The sequence below is a fragment of the Procambarus clarkii genome, chromosome 56 (genome assembly GCF_040958095.1).
Source record: "Procambarus clarkii isolate CNS0578487 chromosome 56, FALCON_Pclarkii_2.0, whole genome shotgun sequence".
NCBI classification, from domain to species: domain Eukaryota; kingdom Metazoa; phylum Arthropoda; class Malacostraca; order Decapoda; family Cambaridae; genus Procambarus; species Procambarus clarkii.
The window spans coordinates 24,526,422-24,548,776 of NC_091205.1; the positions used below are offsets into that span (position 1 = coordinate 24,526,422).

The window sequence follows — 22,355 nt, forward strand, 5'->3', positions numbered from 1 at the left end:
CTCAACCCATGTTGACACCTAAACCCCTGTTAATACATCAACCCATGTTGACACCTAAACCCCTGTTAATACCTCAACCCATGTTGACACCTAAACCCCTGTTAATACCTCAACCCATGTTGACACCTATACCCCTGTTAATACCTCAACCCATGTTGACACCTAAACCCCTGTTAATACCTCAACCCATGTTGACACCTAAACCCCTGTTAATACCTCAACCCATGTTGACACCTCAGTCCCTGATTAAACTACCTATGATGTATATTGTTGTATATGATATAGAGAGGCATACGGTAGGCTTTTTACAGATTATGTAAATATAAGTCATAACAATATCAACTACTAACTCCTTCAGATACCAAAATATCTTATATTTAAATGCTGTATAGTAATTCATATATATACATCTATATATATATATTTATATATATATATATATATATATATATATATATATATACTATATATATATATATATATATATATATATATATATAAATATATACTATATATATATATATATATATATATATATATATATATATATATATATATATATATATACTATATATATATATACTATATATATATACTATATATATATATACTATATATATATATACTATATATATATATACTATATGTATATATATACTATATATATATATATATATATATATATATATATATATATATATATATAGTATATATATATATATATATATATATATATATATATATATATATATATATATATATATAAAGGGGGGTGGTAGAAGCGAACTCTCTTTCGTATTCAGAGTTAAATGGCAAGTTTTTCCCTGAATGCTCTGTGTTCCCTTCTCTGAGGCTGTGGGTCCCTATAATTGCACCAGTGGTGGTACGCCCCTATATATATATATATATATATATATATATATATATATATATATATATATATATATATATATATATATATATATATATATATATATATATATATGCGGAAAATCCACAGAGAAATATGAAATGAGGTGAACGTTTCGGCTTTGTTAAAGCCTTTGTCAACACCAGACTGACTAAGGAGAAGGGAGAAGGGGGGAAGATATATAGGCCGACACCTGACCAACCCATCCCAAGGGTTGGTCAGGTGTAATTAACCAAAAACAGGTATAGCTTAGCTTAGAATGGTCAAAGAGGATAAAGCGGTCACAAGATTAAAGAAAAGCCTCATGAACACACAATATATGAATATACAATTAAAATGAGACATTGTAAGCCCCTCTATCAGAGTTGTTTCTTAAACTGTTGTGGAATCTTAAACTTAAACTTAAACAACTCTGATAGAGGGGCTTACAATGTCTCATTTTAATTGTATATTCATGTATTGTGTGTTCATGAGGCTTTTCTTTAATCTTGTGACCGCTTTATCCTCTTTGACCATTCTAAGCTAAGCTATACCTGTTTTTGGTTAATTACACCTGACCAACCCTTGGGATGGGTTGGTCAGGTGTCGGCCTATATATCTTCCCCCCTTCTCCCTTCTCCTTAGTCAGTCTGGTGTTGACAAAGGCTTTAACAAAGCCGAAACGTTCACCTCATTTCATATTTCTCTGTGGATTTTCCGCATAAAATGATCAGTGTTTTGTGATCGTCAATTGCATATATATATATATATACAGGGTTTTTATATTCATCATTGGTTGAATATGTATATTATACAGTTCATACATCAACATTGGTTGAGGGAACCAATATATAGGTTAAATAAAAAAGTATATATTATAAGAAAATACATTTATTGTTTTAAACATTCTTTTAACGATTGTTCATTTTTGAAACACTCACAAGGACATTCCCAACAACATAAGTTTGACTTCAGGATCAACCTTCCTCTTCGTTGGTGGAGGCTGAGGATGATGGCGTTGGATTCCACGAGCACACTTGGTCCAGGATTCCTCCAGTGCGATCCCTCCAGGCTGAAGAATTGAAAAATGTAATCTTTCTTGGCAATAGACGCGGTCTACGTCTGTTGAATTTTGACGCTACACTCTTGGGTTCATAAGTTTTCCTGTCAGGATCCATGGCGTGAGAGGAGGTCGAGGGTCGTAGAGAATTCAGCGGAAGACTAGCCAAAGAACCCGCCACGACCAAATCCACCTCCAAATCTACGACCAAATCCACGACCAAACCCGCCACGACCAAACCCGCCACGACCAAACCCGCCACGACCAAATCCACCACGACCAAATCCACCACGACCAAATCCAAACTGGGGGTCAGCAGCGGGATCAGGGTCAGCCAATGCGTAGGGGTCAGGCATGGCTCGGGCTGACCCCATCAGGGCGGCCAGGGCCACCACCATCACCAACATCAATGACAACTGTAAAGATGAGAACAAAACAATGACTTCCCTGTGGTTATATTGAATATACCGCCAGTTTCTAAACATGCGTTTCCGACACTGCTCTTGTTACTGATGTAAATATTAATATCTTGTTAAATAGGGTAGGATTATTTTATGAAAGAATAAGTTGGGTTGGTTTAGATTAAGCATGCTATAATACAACAAACGAGCCATTGGTGATGCATTTCATGAAGGAAATAACCTAAATACAAGAACACACTACATACTGTATTTTTTGTGCATAAGGTGATTGCTTATAAGACCTATCCTTAAGTTATTATGCATCAGTTGACACCAATCACTTTACAATGAGAGTAAAGAATCAGCGCCTCTACAGATAATTCTGAGAACAAAATGCATTTAAAATTAGGGTGATGTTGGTTGAAGACTTCACAAATTATTATTGATCAGAAACATATCTAAGAATCAAGGCTTTTTTTTTTTTTTTGTTTCCCATTGCTGGGGGAACAATACAAATGTGAGGATTTATCAAGGTCCTTTTCCCGGATGTTCCTGTTTACTAGTAGGCGAACGCACGTGAATGAATCCGTCTCGTGTCTTGCCCGGAGTCGGACCCGGGGCGACAACGCTAACAACTGGGGGAAGTGACGACAGGATCATAACATTGATACTCACAAATTTCATGTTGAAAGAGGTTTGGGTGTCGAGCACTGCGTGTTGTTGACTGTGCAGGCGTGTCGAGTTGCTCGTCCTTATATACCCACTTAGGAGGCTCGTCCTGGCTCCGCCCTCTTCCTGCTCATCCTCCATTACACATCCTTCTTGACTTCTTGTTGTTGTTTTAGATTCAACGACTCGGAGAAAAAAAGTTGCAAGTAGCACGTACTATGGTGAGCCCGTAGTGGACTTCCCTGGCACATGGAGCGGGGTTATACCTGCACTGACTGACAAAACTGATACCTTGACGCTAGCCCTTCAGCATGTCATGAAGTTGATATCTTTTTAGTTATCTTGCATAATCATATGGAAAATGAAATGCCATACAATGTGTTAATATAACGTCAATGACGATTTTTCTTTAAAATACAGTATGTTATGTACGCTGTTATTATGAAATGGTTTGTGTGTTTTTGCTGTACAGAAAGAACAGCTCAGAAAGCTCTACTTCATGTGTGTGTGTGTGTGTGTGTGTGTGTGTGTGTGTGTGTGTGTGTGTGTGTGTGTGTGAGCTAACTACAGCTGACACCGGTGTGCGTATGTATGGCTCTACATACATTACCATGTGTACCTGTGGATGCTCCATGGCCTCGTCTTTCAAATGTGCTTTATATATACATATACTATCCTATACGTTAGTAAATATAGCTGTTAAGTATCATTCTCCATTTCAGTTACTATTACTACTGTTGGATAAAAAAAAACCACACTTGTATATTTGTGAAATTTATGTATGGAATTGACACCAAGTATTTCGCCCTCTCCTGAGTGCTGTATCAAGGTATCAAAGTCTGAATGCAACCCGTCCTCTTAAAAATAACGTCACTTTTGGCTCGTATGCGCACTATGGCCAAATTTGGACGCAATTTGAAATGAAATCGACTCACAAAAGTGACGTACTGTTCCGTTTTCTGTTTGAGTCGTCCGGTCCTGCTCGGACAGCTTAGAAGAGGAACTTTCAATTAACGTTTTTCATAACGTTTTGAAACTTTATGAGAATTTCCTGCCCACCTAACCTATCAGAGGACCCTTAACTTACTGTTGTTGAAAAAAAAAATCCCAAATTTATTTTCAATTTTTTTTTCATTTTCAAATTACGTCCATATTCGGCCATACGGGCAAACGGCCAAAAGCGACGTTCTTTTTAAGAGGACAGGTTGCTGAGTGTGTGATTAGTACGAGACTTACATCTCAACGTCTAATGTATTGTTATTATTTTGTTATCCTGTGTTATTATGTCTGTGAGAAGATAAAATTACTAATTACTACTGTTGTTAATACTGTGACCTGCTGGCATTATTACTACCGTTACTAATGATAACTGGAGTAACTTGGTGTAACTACTGGTAACGTCTACACATATGACCACGAATGAAACATTAACTAAGAAATGACTTGAGCGTTTTCGGATTAATACATCTTTAAAAGTATAATCAATGAAATACAATACTTGAATATACTAGAGGCAGGAAAAAATTGTGACGTGAGGTGGAAAATAATATTAGCTACAGAACACAAAAATAAGAGGAAAAATGAAGAAGGCCTAATGGCCAATACAAGAGAGTTCATGGAAGCCTTTTCCTAATGGGATAGCTGTGACTTAATCATCTTACTAAGTTTTTTTAATTAATGATTTGAAAATGGTTCCAAATTGTACAAGCCATTACTATTATTTGTGCTGTATGCCTTTGCAATTTATATTAAAGTGGATTCAACAGTGTTTCTATTGATAATGTTGTTACTGTGTTGTTATTGAAGAACACCTCTCCCAATAAATTGTTGCGTTATAACTAAATTTGGTGTCAAAATATTCACACGTGAATTCTCTAGAGAATAAATACAATAGAGCTAGATAAAAATGGATAGATATATAGATAGAGAGAAACAGAGTGACAGATATAGATGGAGATTAAGATATATAGAAATAGAGAGAGAGAGAGAGAGAGAGAGAGAGAGAGAGAGAGAGAGAGAGAGAGAGAGAGAGAGAGAGAGAGAGAGAGAGAGAGAGAGAGAGAGAGAGAAGGAATACATACATACAGACCCGACCACTGCTGGTTACCCCATTTAGAGTATGTATATATGTATATATATATATATATATATATATATATATATATATATATATATATATATATATATATATATATATATATATATATTGGTAGCAGTCTTTCCTGTAGACATATATTATTAAATATGACCGAAAAAGTAAGATTAATAATTCTAACACGAATTTTCTCAATATTTCTTATGTTTATTTTCACTGTTGATGGTAATTGAAAAATCAATTCTCCAAAATTCATTTTTATTTTTAGTCTAAATATTTTATTTCTAGACTAGAAAAAAAATGAATTTTGGAGAATTGATTTTTCAATTACCATCAACAGTGAAAAGAAACATAAGAAATATTGAGAAAATTCGTGTTAGAATTATTAATCTTACTTTTTCGGTCATATTTAATAATATATATATATATATATATATATATATATATATATATATATATATATATATATATATATATATATATATATATATATATATAAAACAATAATAATAAATTAAAATGGAAGGGTGTACCACCTCTAGCTGGAAGAAGGGGGACCCATAGCCTCGGAGGAAACCACGCATAACGCATTAGAGGGAATGTTTAGATCCCCTCCAATACAGTTTCTGTGTGCTTTTCTCCTACCACCCCCTTCCTTTTTTATTTTTTGTGCTTTATTATGTATTTGATGGTTACAAGATATACATGGGTTGATACAAAAATAATAATATAAAAAGGTGCTTAAAGGTTATGGATCTCTTGAAAAACACGACAATGGGAAACATTGATGAATGTCACAGACGGGTTCGATCATTGTTGCAAGTCAAACACTTCTTCGAATTCCTCTGAAGTTGGACTAGTGCCCAAGACGCAACAGGCATTTCTCCTCTGAATCGCAACACTGAGGCGCTGGAACAAGAAACTTTTTGGTCTCTGGTCTTTTGTAGCGCTGTATATTTTGTATATATATATATATATATATATATATATATATATATATATATATATATATATATATATATATATATATATATATATATATATATATATATATACAGTCTTGAGAGAAAAATTAGTTTATACGATAATATATAATAAATATTTCTTGACAGATTTTCTTGCAGTTCACACTATAATATGACAGTTCCCGCTCATCACTGCATGACTCAGACCTGTATAGTGACTCGAGGATGTGTAAACTGGAATTTGCTGCGTAGGAAGACAGAGAATGGTGGAGGGGGGGGGGGGGGGGGAAGTCCCCAACCTGGCGATTTGATAAGCATTCATTTTAAAGTGGTTTTGCGTAACCAGAAGCGTACGAACCTAACGTCGTCGATGCTAATTATCCCGACGGAGCGTAAATAATGAGGTGTTATTCATTTCATTAAAGCACGTAGATCTTGACGTGGTTGGCGAAAACGTCAGTATTTCAGGGCATTACGTGTGAGGACAGGTTGAGCGGGTAAACCCCAAGGACAGTATAGGGAAAAACACAAAGAACATATCTTTCCCAGAGTACACACACGGACGTCGGCTTGGAGCAGTAGTGAGCACAACGTTAAGGAGATCACCGATATAGGAGCGAGTATCCCTCTATATGACGAACCTCAGCGCCATCTATGTTCCAGGTTCCGGGTTAAAACACTGAACCCTCCACACACACAAAAATCACAATAGCGTGATATATCATATGAACACATCCACAAGGGCCGTGATGAGGATTCGAACCTACCCACGTGATGTTCCCAGCTGTGTCTTAGGCGCCTAAGGTGCAGCTGGGAATATCCAGTGGAAAGGTTCGAACCCTCATCACAACCCTTATGGATTTGTTCAGTTAACCCTCCAATTAATAATGTTGCCCATCTTGTAGTCTGCTGTTCTGTGAGGTGACGAGGTACCGGTGACTGAGGGCAGACAGCAGAGAGTGAAGCAGCACACAGGTTGACCTTGGGACGTCTTTCCTGCAGTGTACTAGCAAGGATTATAGTGGAGCACTGGAAGATAGTGGAGGCACTTCTTAAAGATACAATACCGAGCCCCACATATTCTTAAAGATACAATACCGAGCCCCACCTATTCTTAAAGATACAATACCTAGCCCCACATATTCTTAAAGATACAATACCGAGCCCCACATATTCTTAAAGATATAATACCGAGCCCCACATATTCTTAAAGATACAATACCGAGCCCCACATATTCTTAAAGATACAATACCGAGCCCCACATATTCTTAAAGATACAATACCGAGCCCCACCTATTCTTCAAGATACAATACCGAGCCCCACCTATTCTTCAAGATACAATACCGAGCCCCACCTTGTTAAGCCTCCAATAGGTGGCTTAACAAGTAGAGAATACGTCACGACAATGTGGCTTCCCAAGCACAGAATACGTCTCGAAAACGTGGCCCCACAAGCAGAGAAAACGTCACAAGTGACTTAGCTGAAAGCTCATAATCCAACCGACACATGAAAAATGAAAAGAAAGTGACACCGTTTCAGTCTGCCATGGATCCTAATTAAACGTTTCAGTCCACCTTGGACTCTTATTAAACGTTTCTGTCCACCCTGGAGCCTTATTAAACGTTTCTGTCCACCCTGGAGCCTTATTAAACGTTCCAGTCCGCCCTGGCCCCTTATTAAACGTTTCCGTCCGCCCTGGACCCTAATCAAATTGGACATAATATTATTACATTTGTCTTGTACTTTTCCTCGGCCTTCATAATGTGACCTCGGCGAGAAAGACGACGACAAAAGCATATTCGACGGTGTTGGCAGGCACTCTGTTCCGAACAGCGAAGATAGTGTGTCTTCGAACACACGATAGCGAAGAAGACAACGAGATAGTGTGTCCCTAACACACGATAACGAAGAAGACACCCAGATAGTGTGTCCCGAACAGCGAAGGCTATCGGGATGACCAAACTCGTAGGCACTCCATCCGACCGACTTCCAATGTTACTTATTCATCTCAATACTCTCAAACACTGAAGGATTTCTGTCAGTTGTTACGCCTCTTTGGCCACTACTGCTTACGAAATTGCTGTTTTTTTTTTTTGTTCGCGTATCTTTAAAACGGAAAAAGAAATATTCCCAACAGAAAAAATAATACAATTTCGGTTACAAAATTCACAACAATGAACGTAAACTTAACTGGATACAAAGAACTGGGTAACTTGTTTAAGGGTGAATATAACCTGCCAAAAATACAAATAAAATTGGGATATATGCTGAAGTCTCCCATACATACCGCTCCCCCATTTTTTAGTCCAGACGAATGGGAATGTGGAACAAGATAATGAACAATGAGGAAATGAGAAATATAATATGAGTTTTGGAAGTAGGATGATGCGAAAGCTGCGTGTGCGTGTGTATTTACTACTTGTGACTGCGAGTTGTTAACTCTTGGACCCCGCCTTTCTAACCGTCGGCTGTCTAATGTACCGAATCCGGACTTATTTTTCCCTTTTATCAAAACTACTACATATATATTTCTCTCTAAAACCCACACACATCCCCAGAATGCAGCCCGTATTATTTGTCTAACTCCCAGGAACCGATTTACTGCTAGGTGAAGAGGCGCCTCAGGTGAAGGAAACTCTGCCCATTTGTTTCTGCCTCGACAGGGAATCGAACCATGGCCCCCTTAAGACTACGATTGGAGAGTCTTCTGCACTTCACCCTCCCTGACTGTATTCTGATTTCTGCCGAGACACAAGCCCTCGTAACTACCAATCACCACCTCCAGCTACTCGACCACCTGGCTCTCAGGTCTATCACTCTCCCTCCTCTCCTGCACCACCCCCCATTCCTTCTCATGCTACCCCCCAAACTCCCCCCTCCCTACACCAGCCTCACCCCCTCCCTCCACCAGCCTCACCCCCTCCCTCCACCAGCCTCACCCCCTCCCTCCACCTGCCTCGCCCCTAACCCTTTCACTCTATTGCTAATCGTGTTACTGGAATGAGATGCCGAATTATGGGGATGTAACATACTGAACCACCTGTTACGATATCTTCCCTATCCCATAGCTCACTCCTCTTTTCCTCCATTAACTTGCTTCTGTTCATCCACCCTTCCCTCCCAACCCCACTCTCTTCATCTACTTCTCTCACCTTGTTACATCTTTACTGGCCGCCTTACCTCACCTCCCCGACCAGCACACAAGGTGAGCTTGAAGCCAATGAGGAAGTCTGACAAACGGTAGGTAGAAGGATTGAGAAAGATCAAGACATCAAAAGATGCAGGAAAAGGAGGTGACGCCCTCGTTGCTGGAGTCTGTTCATCTGTGTAGCCATAGAATGTGTTCAACTTTTGATGTCGAGGAAGTATTGGATTTGCTTCATCAGGAGGGAATCATGGTGGGTATGTGGTTTAAATTTTCACACTAAGTCGGAACTGTAACGCAATAAAATATTGATACAAGGACTGAGCTTTTATATAGTTTAAAAGTCTGGAGGCATTTCCTGAGCAAGTCAGAAAAGTTCAAGGCTTTCAGGCCCCTGAGGAGCAGGCAGTGTCGCGTAAGAATTAAAAATATTCAGTGCGAATATGGAGAACTTCACACCAACTTCCTGTAAAGGTAAATCCAGTTTCTAGCTACGCAAGTATGACTGCATTAAGAGCTTATTTGATAATTGCGATAATTTTTTCCATACAGAAACATTGGCTAGTGAGGATTTTTTTTGTTTAAATGTTAACGGCTGTAGTTACATGTGCGTTATGACCACGGCCACACCTGATAGCTAGTTTGGGCCAGCCAGGCTTGATTCAGCTCTTCTAATGCATAAGAATATACAATGTGAAGCTCAAACTATTGTTACCATATCTGGTAGATATATATGGTGGGGGATACAATACTGTTTCAGAACATTTCTTAATACAATAATGACAGTAATTTTGCTGACACTTAAAATTAAATTGACCCCTCCCCCCCAAAAAAAAAAAATGCAGAAAACACACATAAAATTGTATACGGTGATTTCAACACAATATATCCTGTTTATGCTTTTGTTATCTGTATTTCAAAATTACAACAAACGAATACATTAATCAAACCGAAACATTTACTAACAATGATTATTTCAGAGATGTTTTAAACTAGGAATTTGCATATATCTCCCCTAATGCGCAGGATATGTCCTGGAATACTGTGATGATCATATGATGCAACATTATTATATTGAATTAAAACACCGGATTCAGAACTCTCTTGGATAGGATAAACCTTTCAAACTCTAGCGTCTATTCGCCTGCCAACGACGCTTTTTGCTGATGCAACTGTAACCAGTCGGTTTCTTAATCGGGGAAAAAAAATGCAAGAGAGTGGACAACAATACTGTATTAGCGATCAAGCAGCATAAGAGGTCTTGACTGAAGTTCAGATCCAAGGCTCTGTCCATGCTTGTAAGGAAATATGTTCTTTTGTAAGGTAAGGATGAGGTCTTTCTCACAGAGAAGACCTCAACCTCACCTTCGCTGTTAAGAAGGTGACACTCACGCGAACTGGAGAACGACTATGTAGCTAACTTGAAGGACAGCTCCATCTGGACAATCTTTTAAAGAAAATTGATTGTTCTGATGAAAGTTGAGCGGCGAGAGTCAGACTAAGTGTGAGACATATATATCACCGGTCAACTACAGCGAATAAAACACTTTTCTGGCAAGATTAAAAGATCAAATTATCCTCTAAGAGAAACTAATATCCTTCACGATGTCACAGTTTCACATTCATATCAATAAATGTCATCTCAAGGAAAAGGTTTCTGTGTCTTCCCTGCCCTGTGCTTTAACTCATTAGTACAAAATAAGCTATAAGTAATTTAACCAGGATTCTAATTAATCCACTAGGAGTCTCGAGACATCGAGCAGATACCAAATATTTTTTTTACAAATTAACCACGAACACTATAATGTGTATATAGGAGTTCTCCCTATATTTGAAGGGAGCGTAAGGGGAGAACTCTTATATCCGCACCAGAGTCCATGCCCGTAATTTGTAAAAAAAATTATTTGGAATTAACTCGATGCCTCAAGACCTCTATAGTGGATTCAGTATCCATTAGAATCCTTGGATATCTTCTGACATCATCTCTCTCACATCATTATCATATCGACATCATCTCTCTCACATCACCATCATATCGACATCATCTCTCTAACATCATCATCATATCGACATCATCTCTCTCACATTACTTATAGTGTATAAGTAATGTGAGAGAGATGATGTCGATATGATGATGATGATGATGCTAATATATTATAATATTCATCCAGGGACGCGTGGCTGGGGGAGTCTCAGAACGCTGGTTCGAATCACTGGAGAGCTTCAATGATTTTTACATAATGACATTGCGCCATTGTGATTTCCTAGTGTGTAATGTTAATTAATGTTATCATTACTAATATGGTCTCTATTAATACTATCATTAATAACACTCCTCACACACCACTGGGAAGCACTCGTAACACACTACTGGGGAGCACTCCTAAAAATTAAAAATAAGCTGTTTATAACCGGTTTCGAAGGCATACTTTCAACCAAAACCTGTCTTGAATGCGCGCCATTAAGACCCATTGACCTCTAAGACACCATAATTTGCATTGCACTTTCATGAAGCCTCTGTATTTTAAAAATCTTAAGTGTGTAAAAGAGCGTACAAAGCGTCTCTGAAGCCTTGAACGTTCAGAGACGCGGGCATACTTAAAAGTTCAACGCATTTAAATGCATTTTTGTTAATTAAATAGTTACTAAGGAAGTTAAGTTCTCGAGTCCGTTTGCAAGTCAAATCGCAAAACTAGCCTCTTCACCACTAGCCCCTTACAACCCGTCCTCCAAATAAAGACCCAAAAGTGATTCCGTCCACTCGCCAAACTCCCTGTTTATGAATGAAAAGCGGTTTACACACGACTCACAACTGATTTCATTCGAACACTTCCGGAACAAGTGCTTCACTGACGAATTTTGTTCAAACCACAACGCTGTAAATGCATCACCCACGCCCTACAAATACAAATAATCGCCAAAAAAAACTAAACACCTAACCTAACCTATACCTACATATGTACAATATGCTAATATATTATAATATTCATTTGTATTTGAGATAATTCCCGTTTTGAATAAACAGATGTAAAAATTTATGAATGCGTCCGCGGGGTCGACCGCTGGATGTAATGGACTTGAGTTGAGGACGGGTTGCCCCTTAAGTTCTACTTCATTCAGCCTTGCCCACACCCCCCCCCCCCCTTTCAGCTCTACTCACTTAATCACTATTCCCTTCGCTATTTTCAGCACTACAACCTTCAGTAATATCTTTCAGCACAACCCTCTCCCTCTCTTCATTCGTTCCTTTGCAACACTATTTTCGCATACATAAACCCATCAGGCGTAATAACCATCCGTTTGATTACACAACAGTTATATCACTATTAGTCTCCACTAAAACTACCTCGACATCCAAACAACAGATCATGTACTTTAAATACAACCATCTGATGAATCTACTAGATACATAAACCAGTTTGGCAACATACAAAATACAAAACTTTCTTGTGGCCAGAGGGTATGCTGCTTAGCACTTTCTCCAGATGAATGCCTTACCGGTTCACCCCTTCCACTGTTAGAACAAGTTTTTCGTACAGCAAGTGTGGAGGAGGCGGCCAAGAATCTGACCCGGGTATATAAGGGTTAGCACGTCGCTCAGTTAAGTCCAGTCAACGGGAAGCTGTCATCGTGAGTGTATACTATTTTTCGTCATGAAAATCGTGAGTACAGCATCCAATTATATCTCTCCTTTTCGTGATTCGTTTAGGAATCCCATTAGCGTCTATGGCTCGTTCGTTTTCATTCAGTGGCTTTAATTTATCCCGTCCTCATCAATATAAGGCAATTATTCATTCCATGCAGTCGCCAAACCCCCTGTTTATGAATGAAAAACGCTTTACTTGTGCAACCCATCCTCGAATACAAAGATCAAAGCTCGTTAATCCAGCCGCCAAACCCCCTATTTATGAATGAAAAGCGGTTTACACGACTCAAAAACTGATAACATCCCAACACTTCCGGAACAAGTGCTTCGCTCACGTCCTCAGTTCAAACCACAATTCTATAAATGCTTCACCCACGTACTTCAAATATAAATAATCGCCAGCAGAACCTAAACACCTAACCTAACTACGCCTAACTATACATAGAATTTTTATATAATAATAATAATATTAAAATATATATGAGAACAAACTTTTTTTTTTTTTACACGGCATGTTAAGTTAAAATTTATGAATGCGTCTGGGGCGGACGGCTGCTGCTTTAAACAGCCTAGTGTGAGGACGGAATGCTTTTAGATACGATTCCTAGTTTACTATTGGCTATAATTCAAAGTTTTGTTTTACTTCCATATTTTTTTATATCCTAATTAATTTTGACTCAAGATATTTTTCACGATCAGATTTGGAAAATTCGATGATGTATAGCTGATATTTGGCGCCACTTGAATCCTTTTTCAAACGCTTAGAATGCTTCATTTGTCAGCACTAAACTGCATTTGCAAATTTTTACAGTGTATTTAGGTCTGCCTGAAACCTACCTGAACTTGCATCTGAGTTATTACCAGCTCTATTACAGAATCATTTATGTGACTACTAATGTTGTTGTTCGTGCCTGTATCTAAATAATTTATGCATTTTTATGATGAAATTTGCCCGCTTGACATTATTTTATACATGGGGAAACTTATTTACTAGACATTGCCACTCTTAAGTATCTGCAAGAACATATTTTAGTTAGTGTTGGATATGATTAGTTTTAAAGTGTGCACAATTTGCTACATATACAAATTGACAATTCTAAAGCGAGAAAAAATGGCACTCAATAGTATTCTGACGTCACTTCCACCTTTCCATCACGTGATGTGTTTACGCAAATTGCAGGAAGTAAAATTAAAGTGAATTGTGATTGGTCAAAAGGAAAAATATCAGTAAATCAGCGAGGAATTTGAATACGTACTATGGAAACTAGTGCGTCTGATTGGTTCTTGTAAGTGACATTCATAGTTGCTAAGAAACAGTCACACTTATCGGCGCTCTAAGACATTGAAATTGCTACATAGTTGATGGTACATCAGCTCGACTTAAAAGTATGTCAAGATTCTTGGCACTGAACACAAAGAGGTCTTGGTGTTTCTGAAAACAATTGGCCTCTCATTATGGGTGATTGTGACCTGGAATTTAATCACTGTAAGGAGGATACTTCAAGGGGTCTGTATTCTGCTGAAGTCAATTCATCGGGGTGGCTATATCTTGCAGGTTTTGGAAGACAGTAACTACCATACAAGCATCGACAAGTGTGCAAGCCAGAGCGAACAGGAAATCACGTTGCCAAGACACGTGAACGTCAAGACCCACAAATTACACAATGTCTTATAAGAAGAAAGAGGCTTCAAGACAATCGATATGTTATTCATAAGTCGGAGCAAAATGAACCTTCCCGGGACTTTTTAACGAATACTGTTAGCAGTGTATCATGAACGTCATTACTTAATGCAACTGCAGCTGCATCATTTTTTATTGGACAAATAAGAATGACAGTCAATCTCTTGGCCAGTTCCATAACTACGAATGAGTTACGTTTTGAGAATGGGTTTGTAAGGCAGTTGTTCGGAATGTGATTTTCCATGGGAGATGGGAGATGTATTCCCGGGTTACCAAAAAAAAAACTCACAAACCCAAAAAATCGCACATATAATATAAAAAAATCATGATATTATTTACCTTGACTGGAGTTGTCCTGCTTGTTCTTGAGGAGTGAAGAGATCTAGTAGATGGCGATGTATGGGTGGCGGAGGGAGGTGATGCAGCAACCAGGTTGCATTTGGCGCCAAAATTACAACCTTGACATTTTTATTCAAGTCGTCAAGATACTCAGGGCATCCAGGTGAATTTTACAACACGATTAAAACTTTAATCTTCTTTTTTAGCACAATATAATTTCACTTCCTGCACAAAAATGTTCTAAATACCAGTCCGTAAAAAAATGATCGTGTTAGTTAGCTAAGCCTGTTAGGCTGCACATTTCCATTCCACTGGTAAAGACGATTTTGCCACAATCTTTAAAGCTCTGGGATTCCCTAAACGGAAGACAAAGTGAGGCACCAGCAGCAGTTCTTCCAAGCAACAGCATAAGAGGTCTTATGCTGCTATGACGTTAGACATTGTTTTTTTCTTTCTCTGCAATGTTTTATCAGTCTTTTTTTTTTCCAAAACATTCCAGTTTTACCAATATTAAACACTTGATTAGCACAATAATTTCACTACAATAATTTTAGTAAATTTTGCAACAAATTCAGCTGTTCCTTTGAATCTGCACTAGTAGCCTAGCCACTCACTTAACTTGCCCTATATACGCTCATACCTACCTAACCCCCACAAATGTTTCATCACTAACAGATTCACCTGTTTTCTTCTTTAAATCATAAAAAGACTTAATGCTTTCTCCCGTATGAGCATTAACCTGATTGGATATCAACGGCAATTTTGGTCCACAACTCACAATGTTAAAACCTGTTCCATCTCACACATTAAATATGATGCTTTCCTTATTGTCGTTGATCCCAGTGACGTAGGACCCTTCAGATGCTCTAAAAAATTGGTATTTTGTCTTGCAAGATGGTGGCATCTGCCGGCCGGGTCAACCAGTAAGCGTTTGCGATCGCCGTTATATTTTCAGTTCCTCTTGGAGCGCTCAATGATGCCTAGTGTCGTCTCTAAAGTAATGGGTCGCCTTTACCTTGGCACTGGTGCTTTGCCAACACGCACTTCCGCCTCCTATCAGTCATTATTTATGGTATTTTCCTGGGAAAAGTCAGAGAGAGCAGAGCACTACGCGCCCCGGGGCGCGGGGAAATGGTGACTGAGGCAGCGTGGGCGGGACTCCTCACGTCACATCGTACACAACGGCCCGCCAACGTATTTTAAAAAATTCTTAATCTAACTCAGCCCAACCTAATCTTACCCAAATGAGGCTAACACGGCATAATCACAACTAGTACATTCTAATGAAAACGATATATATATGCATTTTTGACAATTGGAAAATCAAATGTCGAAAAGTCTTGTGTACGATTTGACAATATCCACCAAGTCTTTTGTACACTACTCCGCCATGAGGCTGCCGCCTGGACGGTCCAGCGCGCTGCCGCGAAATTCAAAAGGACGCTCCGGCGAGTTTATTCACTGATTTTATGCATAATTTTATGCAGGACCTCAGTGGTTTGAAACCCGGTATTCGAGGGAAACCATGAAGAACGTTGGACTAAAAGAAGAGAGTGAAAAATGTCTCAACTCCCAAGATATGACCATCTTTCCTGTTATAATGTCGAGAAGGAAGATGTTTTGTTTAGCTATAAGACTGATATATCACAGTTTGATGCACCAAGTCTCACCTGATAGAAACATTTTGGGTAAATTGCCTATTAGCATTATTTCCATTTATTGATAGTATGTAAAGTGCATTGATGGCATGAGTTAATGATGAATGTGCATCTCATAATGGCGGAATGTTGTAATTTGAATTTATAACCAAAAATTTTGTTTTACAAATCAGCTTTTTCGAGATGAAGAGCAACAGTACTCCGACCACACATGGACCGTCTGGGAAACGTTTGGTGAAGGTTGAGTGGTGATTAGACAGTGAAGGGATCAGCTTTTTTGGTACACGACAGCACGCCTGAGGTCAGGAATAGAGGAAGGCAAGTACCCTTCGTCGACGGCAGATCAACAACTACGGGCTCACCATAGCCCGTGCTACTTGGAACTTTTTGTTCTAGGTATCGAATCTTTAACAACAACAACAACGGTAGATCAACGCGAATGAGGATAATGGTAAAGTTTCGGAGGCAGTCCTTATACACTCACGAGTCGTTAGAGGTCGTAAGCCAACCAGTTGATCCACAAGAGGAAGCCGCATTAAAGAGTCTGGTAGAGTTCAACCAGGACAACCGGTAAGACAGTAAGTTATTACACTTTTTCCTGTGACAGTGACAGTCCTGATTATCTACTGGCCAATCTGTAGGTAACCAGTAACGAACACAAATATACTGTGATTATTTGTGGGCCTCGTCTGTGAGAGGCCAGTGACTAACGTGAACAGTGATTATTATTGTTCAATTTGAAAGTGACCAGTGAACAAACAGTGTTATTGCATATGACCAAGGCTGGCTCAACCAGTGATGACTGCAGTCATATAATCTTCAACCGAGGAAGTGAATCAGAGCATTCGGCATTGATATGAAGTTACTGAGGGAGTGGTACATCCTGCGAAGCAACAAGAGCTTATGGGAATTCAGTGTTGTTGAAGGCGGTGGACCTCTCCGAGGGCGCGTCCCCCTAGTGCTTTCAAAGGGGCGAAGATATTCGAGAGCAGCCTAGCCTAGAGCAGCCTAGTGAGTGACCCACACCATGAAGGTGTGGAGAAGAGGAGCCTGAGGATACGTGTGATGTCACGGGTCAGCTGACAGTGAGCTACAGTCGCTTTACTTGAGAATGAACCATGTAGGTTCGAAACGATGTGTAAATTTATAATAAGTGTAATATATTCTACAGTTTAGTATTTATTTTCCTTCACCTCGAACAAAGATGACAGTTGGAGAAATTCTCTTCCAATTAAATTAAGATGCAAGAGCACTAGTCAGAGGAATAGAAGCCATAAACAAGAAAATAATCAATACAGAATATGCTTATGTTTGTGAATTTGTTTATGTTTATATTACACTGAAGAGACAGTGAAGTGCAGCTTATTTTATGAAGAGAAGCCTAATGCTGTTAAATGATTATTATTATTATTGAATGATTTGTGATTCAGATAGAGATTAATTACAAAGCCTCTTCATCTGTTGTGAATCAGATTAGTATGCTAAAGTAACATTATGATTGCCTAGCTTAATCGAGTAAAGCAGCATTGCTTTATTAAAGATCGGGAGTGACCGTTTATTTTGAAGTTAAATGAGGCTAGTAGAGGCAAGCTACAACTGCAATTGTACATCTTTTATTAGTAAATGTTTTGTTTCTTTTAAACATTGTTTCCGTTTGCCTTTATTCCAATCTTTATCACGTCTGACCTATATGAAAGCCTAAGTAATAATATATTGACCACTTAGTAAAAAAAAGAACCAATCTGGAGAGATCGGGGAGCTCTTGAAGTGGCTCCCAAGCTAGCAAAGCCTTAATCCTTCAGGTCCAGCAACTTTTACACAGAACACAACACACATGTTGTCTACCTAACCACGAAAATCTAACATTTTGCTTGTGTTTACAGCTGTTTCTGTTACTGGCCGTGATGGTGGCCCTGGCCGCCCTGATGGGGTCAGCCCAAGCTTTGCCTGATTCACAAGAAAAAAAGCCAGCTGCTAGTCAAAAGCTTAGCAAAACAAGCGGGGTTCGACGCCGAGGCTTCCGTGGTTAATCACGACAACTGTTCTCCACTACCAGTCTCTTCCAAGCGACGGATCCGGCCAGAAACCTGAACAAAAATCCAGTCTATGCGCAAGCCATCTAATCCCTACTCTATCTAATTGATTATTTACGTGTCACTAAAAATGTCAGTAAAGTATTTCCGCAAATAAACCTTATTTTTATAAAGTTTGCTTCACCTAACATAAATAGATATACAAAGTGTCAAGTAAGATACTTTTTTGTGGCTTTATCAACCACAGGCCATACCATTCATTTATGCATCGCTAACCAGTCTAGATGCATTCTCAAATGCATCCTGCCCACCACAGACAGCATTAGAGATCTGTTAAACATCATATAGCGTACTGAGGTAACGAGTACTCTACCATGGAAGGTTATTTTAATGTTTTTTTTTTACAGTTGTAACAGGCATACATACAGACCCTTCTGTCACATGGGTAGGGATCTGGTCTATATATATAATACTGCACAGGGTTATTGAGCGCTTAGATGGCGATCCAGTTATTTTACCTTTAAAAAAGAAGTAATATCATTTACAACCATGGATCAGTTAATTGCGCATTATTTATGCATGCCGAGCTAGAGACATTTATTAAAATATACATGCAATGTATTCTCAAGTTAATTGCAAATAAATTTAAATTGTACACATGCAAAATCTTCAATAATACTTATCATTGTTGACAACTGTTGATTGATTGACAGTTGAGAGGCGAAAGAGCAGAGCTCAACCCCTCTAAGCACAACTAGGTGAATTCGCGAACAAGGGGACACAGGTGGAAACTGAGTACCCAAATGAGCCACAGGGACGTTAGAAAGAACTTTTTCAGTGTCAAAGTAGTTAACAGATGGAATGCATTAGGCAGTGATGTGGTGGAGGCTGACTCCATTCACAATTTCAAATATAAATATGATAGAGCCCAGTAGGCTCAGGAATTTGTACACCAGTTGATTGACGGTTGAGAGGCGGGACCAAAGAGCCAGAGCTCAACCCCTGCAAGCACAATTAGGTGAGTACAATTAGGTGAGTACCACACACACGGGTGCATGCGCTGAGCATCACTAAGAAGCTCATCACAGTCTCAAGGACTTATTAACATTAAGCTCCATCATCCTGGAGCATCACACAAACCAGATCTGACTCAGATCATCGGATGCTGGGAGCAGAACCCACATGAAAATTAACTGAACACTTTATAGGGCACTGAAAAAATAAAAAACACCATTGAGCTCTGAAAAATTAGCTGGACACACCATAGAGCTCTGGAAATTAGCTAAACACGCCATTGAGCTTTGAAAATTAACTGAAAACCCCATAGAGCTCTGAAAATTAACTGAAAATACAATAGAGCTCTGAAAATTAGCTGAACCCTTCATAATAGAGCTCTGAAAATTAACTGAACACACCATAGAGCTCTGAAAAATAGCTGAACACAACCTAGAGCTCTGAAAATTAACTGAAAACACTATACATCTCTGAAAATTAACTGAACACACCATAGAGCTCTGAAAATTAGCTAAACACACCATAGAGCTCTGAAAAATAACTGAACACATCATAAAGCTCTGAAAACTAACTGAAAACACCATAGAGATCTGAAAATTAACTGAAAACAGAATAGAGCTCTGAAAATGAACTGAGCACACCATAATATAGCTCTAAAATTTAACTGAACACGCCATAAAGCTCTGAAATTTAATTGAACACACCATAGAGCTCTAAAATTTAACTGGACACACCAGAGAGCTCTGAAAATTAACTGGACACACGCCATAAAGCTCTGAAAATTAGCTGAACACACCATAGAGCTCTGAAAATTAACTGAAAACACTATACAGCTCTAAAAACTAACGGAACACATCATAGAGTTCTGAAAAATTAACTGAACACATCATAGAGCTCTGAAAATTAACTGAACATACCAAAGAGCTCTGAAAATTAACTGAACACACCAAAGAGCTCTGAAAATGAACAAAATGAACTGAACATACCATAATAGAGTTCTGAACTTAACTGAACACACCATAGAAATCTGAAAATGAACAAAATGAACTGAACATACCATAATAGAGTTCTGAACTTAACTGAACACACCATAAAACTCTGAAAGGTAACAAAACACATCATAGAGCTCAGACAAATAAAAAAACACTCCAGCGCTCTGAAAACTTTACCAATAATGTGGGGGGTAGAAATAGCCTAAGCTACTCTATCCCTTTGAGATGTAGTTCTTTCTTGTCTCAATAAACATACTTGAACTTGAACCAATAATGTGAAACTATTCATCCTTGATTCTCTCACTTTAAAACCAATTTTGAAAGAGCAGAGTTTTTTTTTTTTTGCAACAATGAAAATTACTATCAACCTGAGTGTCTGTAGCCGGTTGTGTGTTTAATATGATGTTCAAGATACGAGCAACTAGAAATCAGTTGTATGTTCAAGATGATGAACAATACGAGCAACTAGGAATCAGTTATGTGTTCAAGATGATGTTGAACAAAAGCATCAATCGGTTGTGTATTCAAGATGGGACTTAACCATGGAAGCAGCTAATCACCAATTCAGTGTTCAACATGCTGAACATTGACTATGGAGGGGCGTGGCCGGCTGGAGCAGGCCTTAGCAACACTCGTATATAAGGAGCAGCTGGAGCACGTCCAACCAGCAGTCGACGGAGCAGCAGTTGACGGAGCAGCTGGAGCACGTCCAACCAGCAGTCGACGGAGCAGCAGTTGACGGAGCAGCAGTTGACGGAGCAGCAGACATCATCAACATGAAACTAGTGAGCACACCTATTCATCGTTGACCACTTAGTAAATAAAAGAAACCAATCTGAGAGATCGGGGAGCTCTTGGAGTGCTCTCCAAGCATCAAAGCCTTAATCCTTCAGGTCCAGCAACTTTTACACAGAACACAACACACATGTTGTCTACCTAACCACGAAAATCTAACATTTTGCTTGTGTTTACAGCTGTTCCTGTTATTGGCCGTGGTGGTGGCCCTGGCCGCCCTGATGGGGTCAGCCCAAGCTTTGCCTGATTCACAAGAAATTAAGCCAGCTGCTAGTCAAAAGCTTAACAAAACAAGCGCGGCTGAACGCCGAGGCTTCCGTGGTTAATCACGACAACTGTTCTCCACTACCAGTCCCCTCCAAGCGGAGGATCCGGCCAGAAACCTGAACAAAAATCCAGTCTATGCGCAAGCCATCTAATCCCTACTCTGTCTAATTGATTATTTACGTGTCACTAAAAATGTCAGTAAAGTATTTCCGCAAATAAACCTTATTTTTATAAAGTTTGCTTCACCTAACATAAATAGATATACAAAGTGTCAAGTAAGATACTTTTTTGAGGCTTTATCAACCACAGGCCATACCATACATTTATGCATCGCTAACCAGTCAAGATGCATTCCCAAATGCATCCTACCCACCACAGACAGCATTAGAGATCTGTTAGACATCATATAGCGTACTGAGGTAACGAGTATTCTACCATGGAAGGTTATCTAAATGTTTCTTTTTACAGTTGTAACAGGCATACATACAGACCCTTCTGTCACACGGGTAGGGATCTGGTCTATATATATAATACTGCACAGGGTTATTGAGCGCTTAGATGGCGATCCAGTTATTTTACCTTTAAAAAAGAACTAATATCATTTACAACCATGGATCAGTTAATTGCGCATCATTTATGCATGCCAAGTTAGAGACATTTATAAAAATATACATGCAATGCATTCTCAAATTAATTGCAAATAA

At 38.8% G+C, this 22,355-nt stretch overlaps 1 long non-coding RNA gene and 1 other non-coding gene across 2 annotated transcripts; one reads left to right on the plus strand and one right to left on the minus strand.

Moving 5' to 3' along the window:
* Positions 1–1,762: 1,762 nt before the first annotated feature.
* Positions 1,763–3,473, minus strand: LOC123770763 (uncharacterized). The gene is made up of 2 exons (XR_011223069.1): positions 3,026–3,473; positions 1,763–2,365 (listed from the first exon to the last, which is right to left on the minus strand). It is a non-coding gene; the product is annotated as an uncharacterized protein (transcript).
* A 9,305-nt stretch (positions 3,474–12,778) lies between these two features.
* On the plus strand, positions 12,779–21,876 carry LOC123770769 (uncharacterized). Its single transcript, XR_006774404.2, has 3 exons — positions 12,779–12,888; positions 18,434–21,374; positions 21,564–21,876. It is a non-coding gene; the product is annotated as an uncharacterized lncRNA (long non-coding RNA).
* Positions 21,877–22,355: the final 479 nt, after the last annotated feature.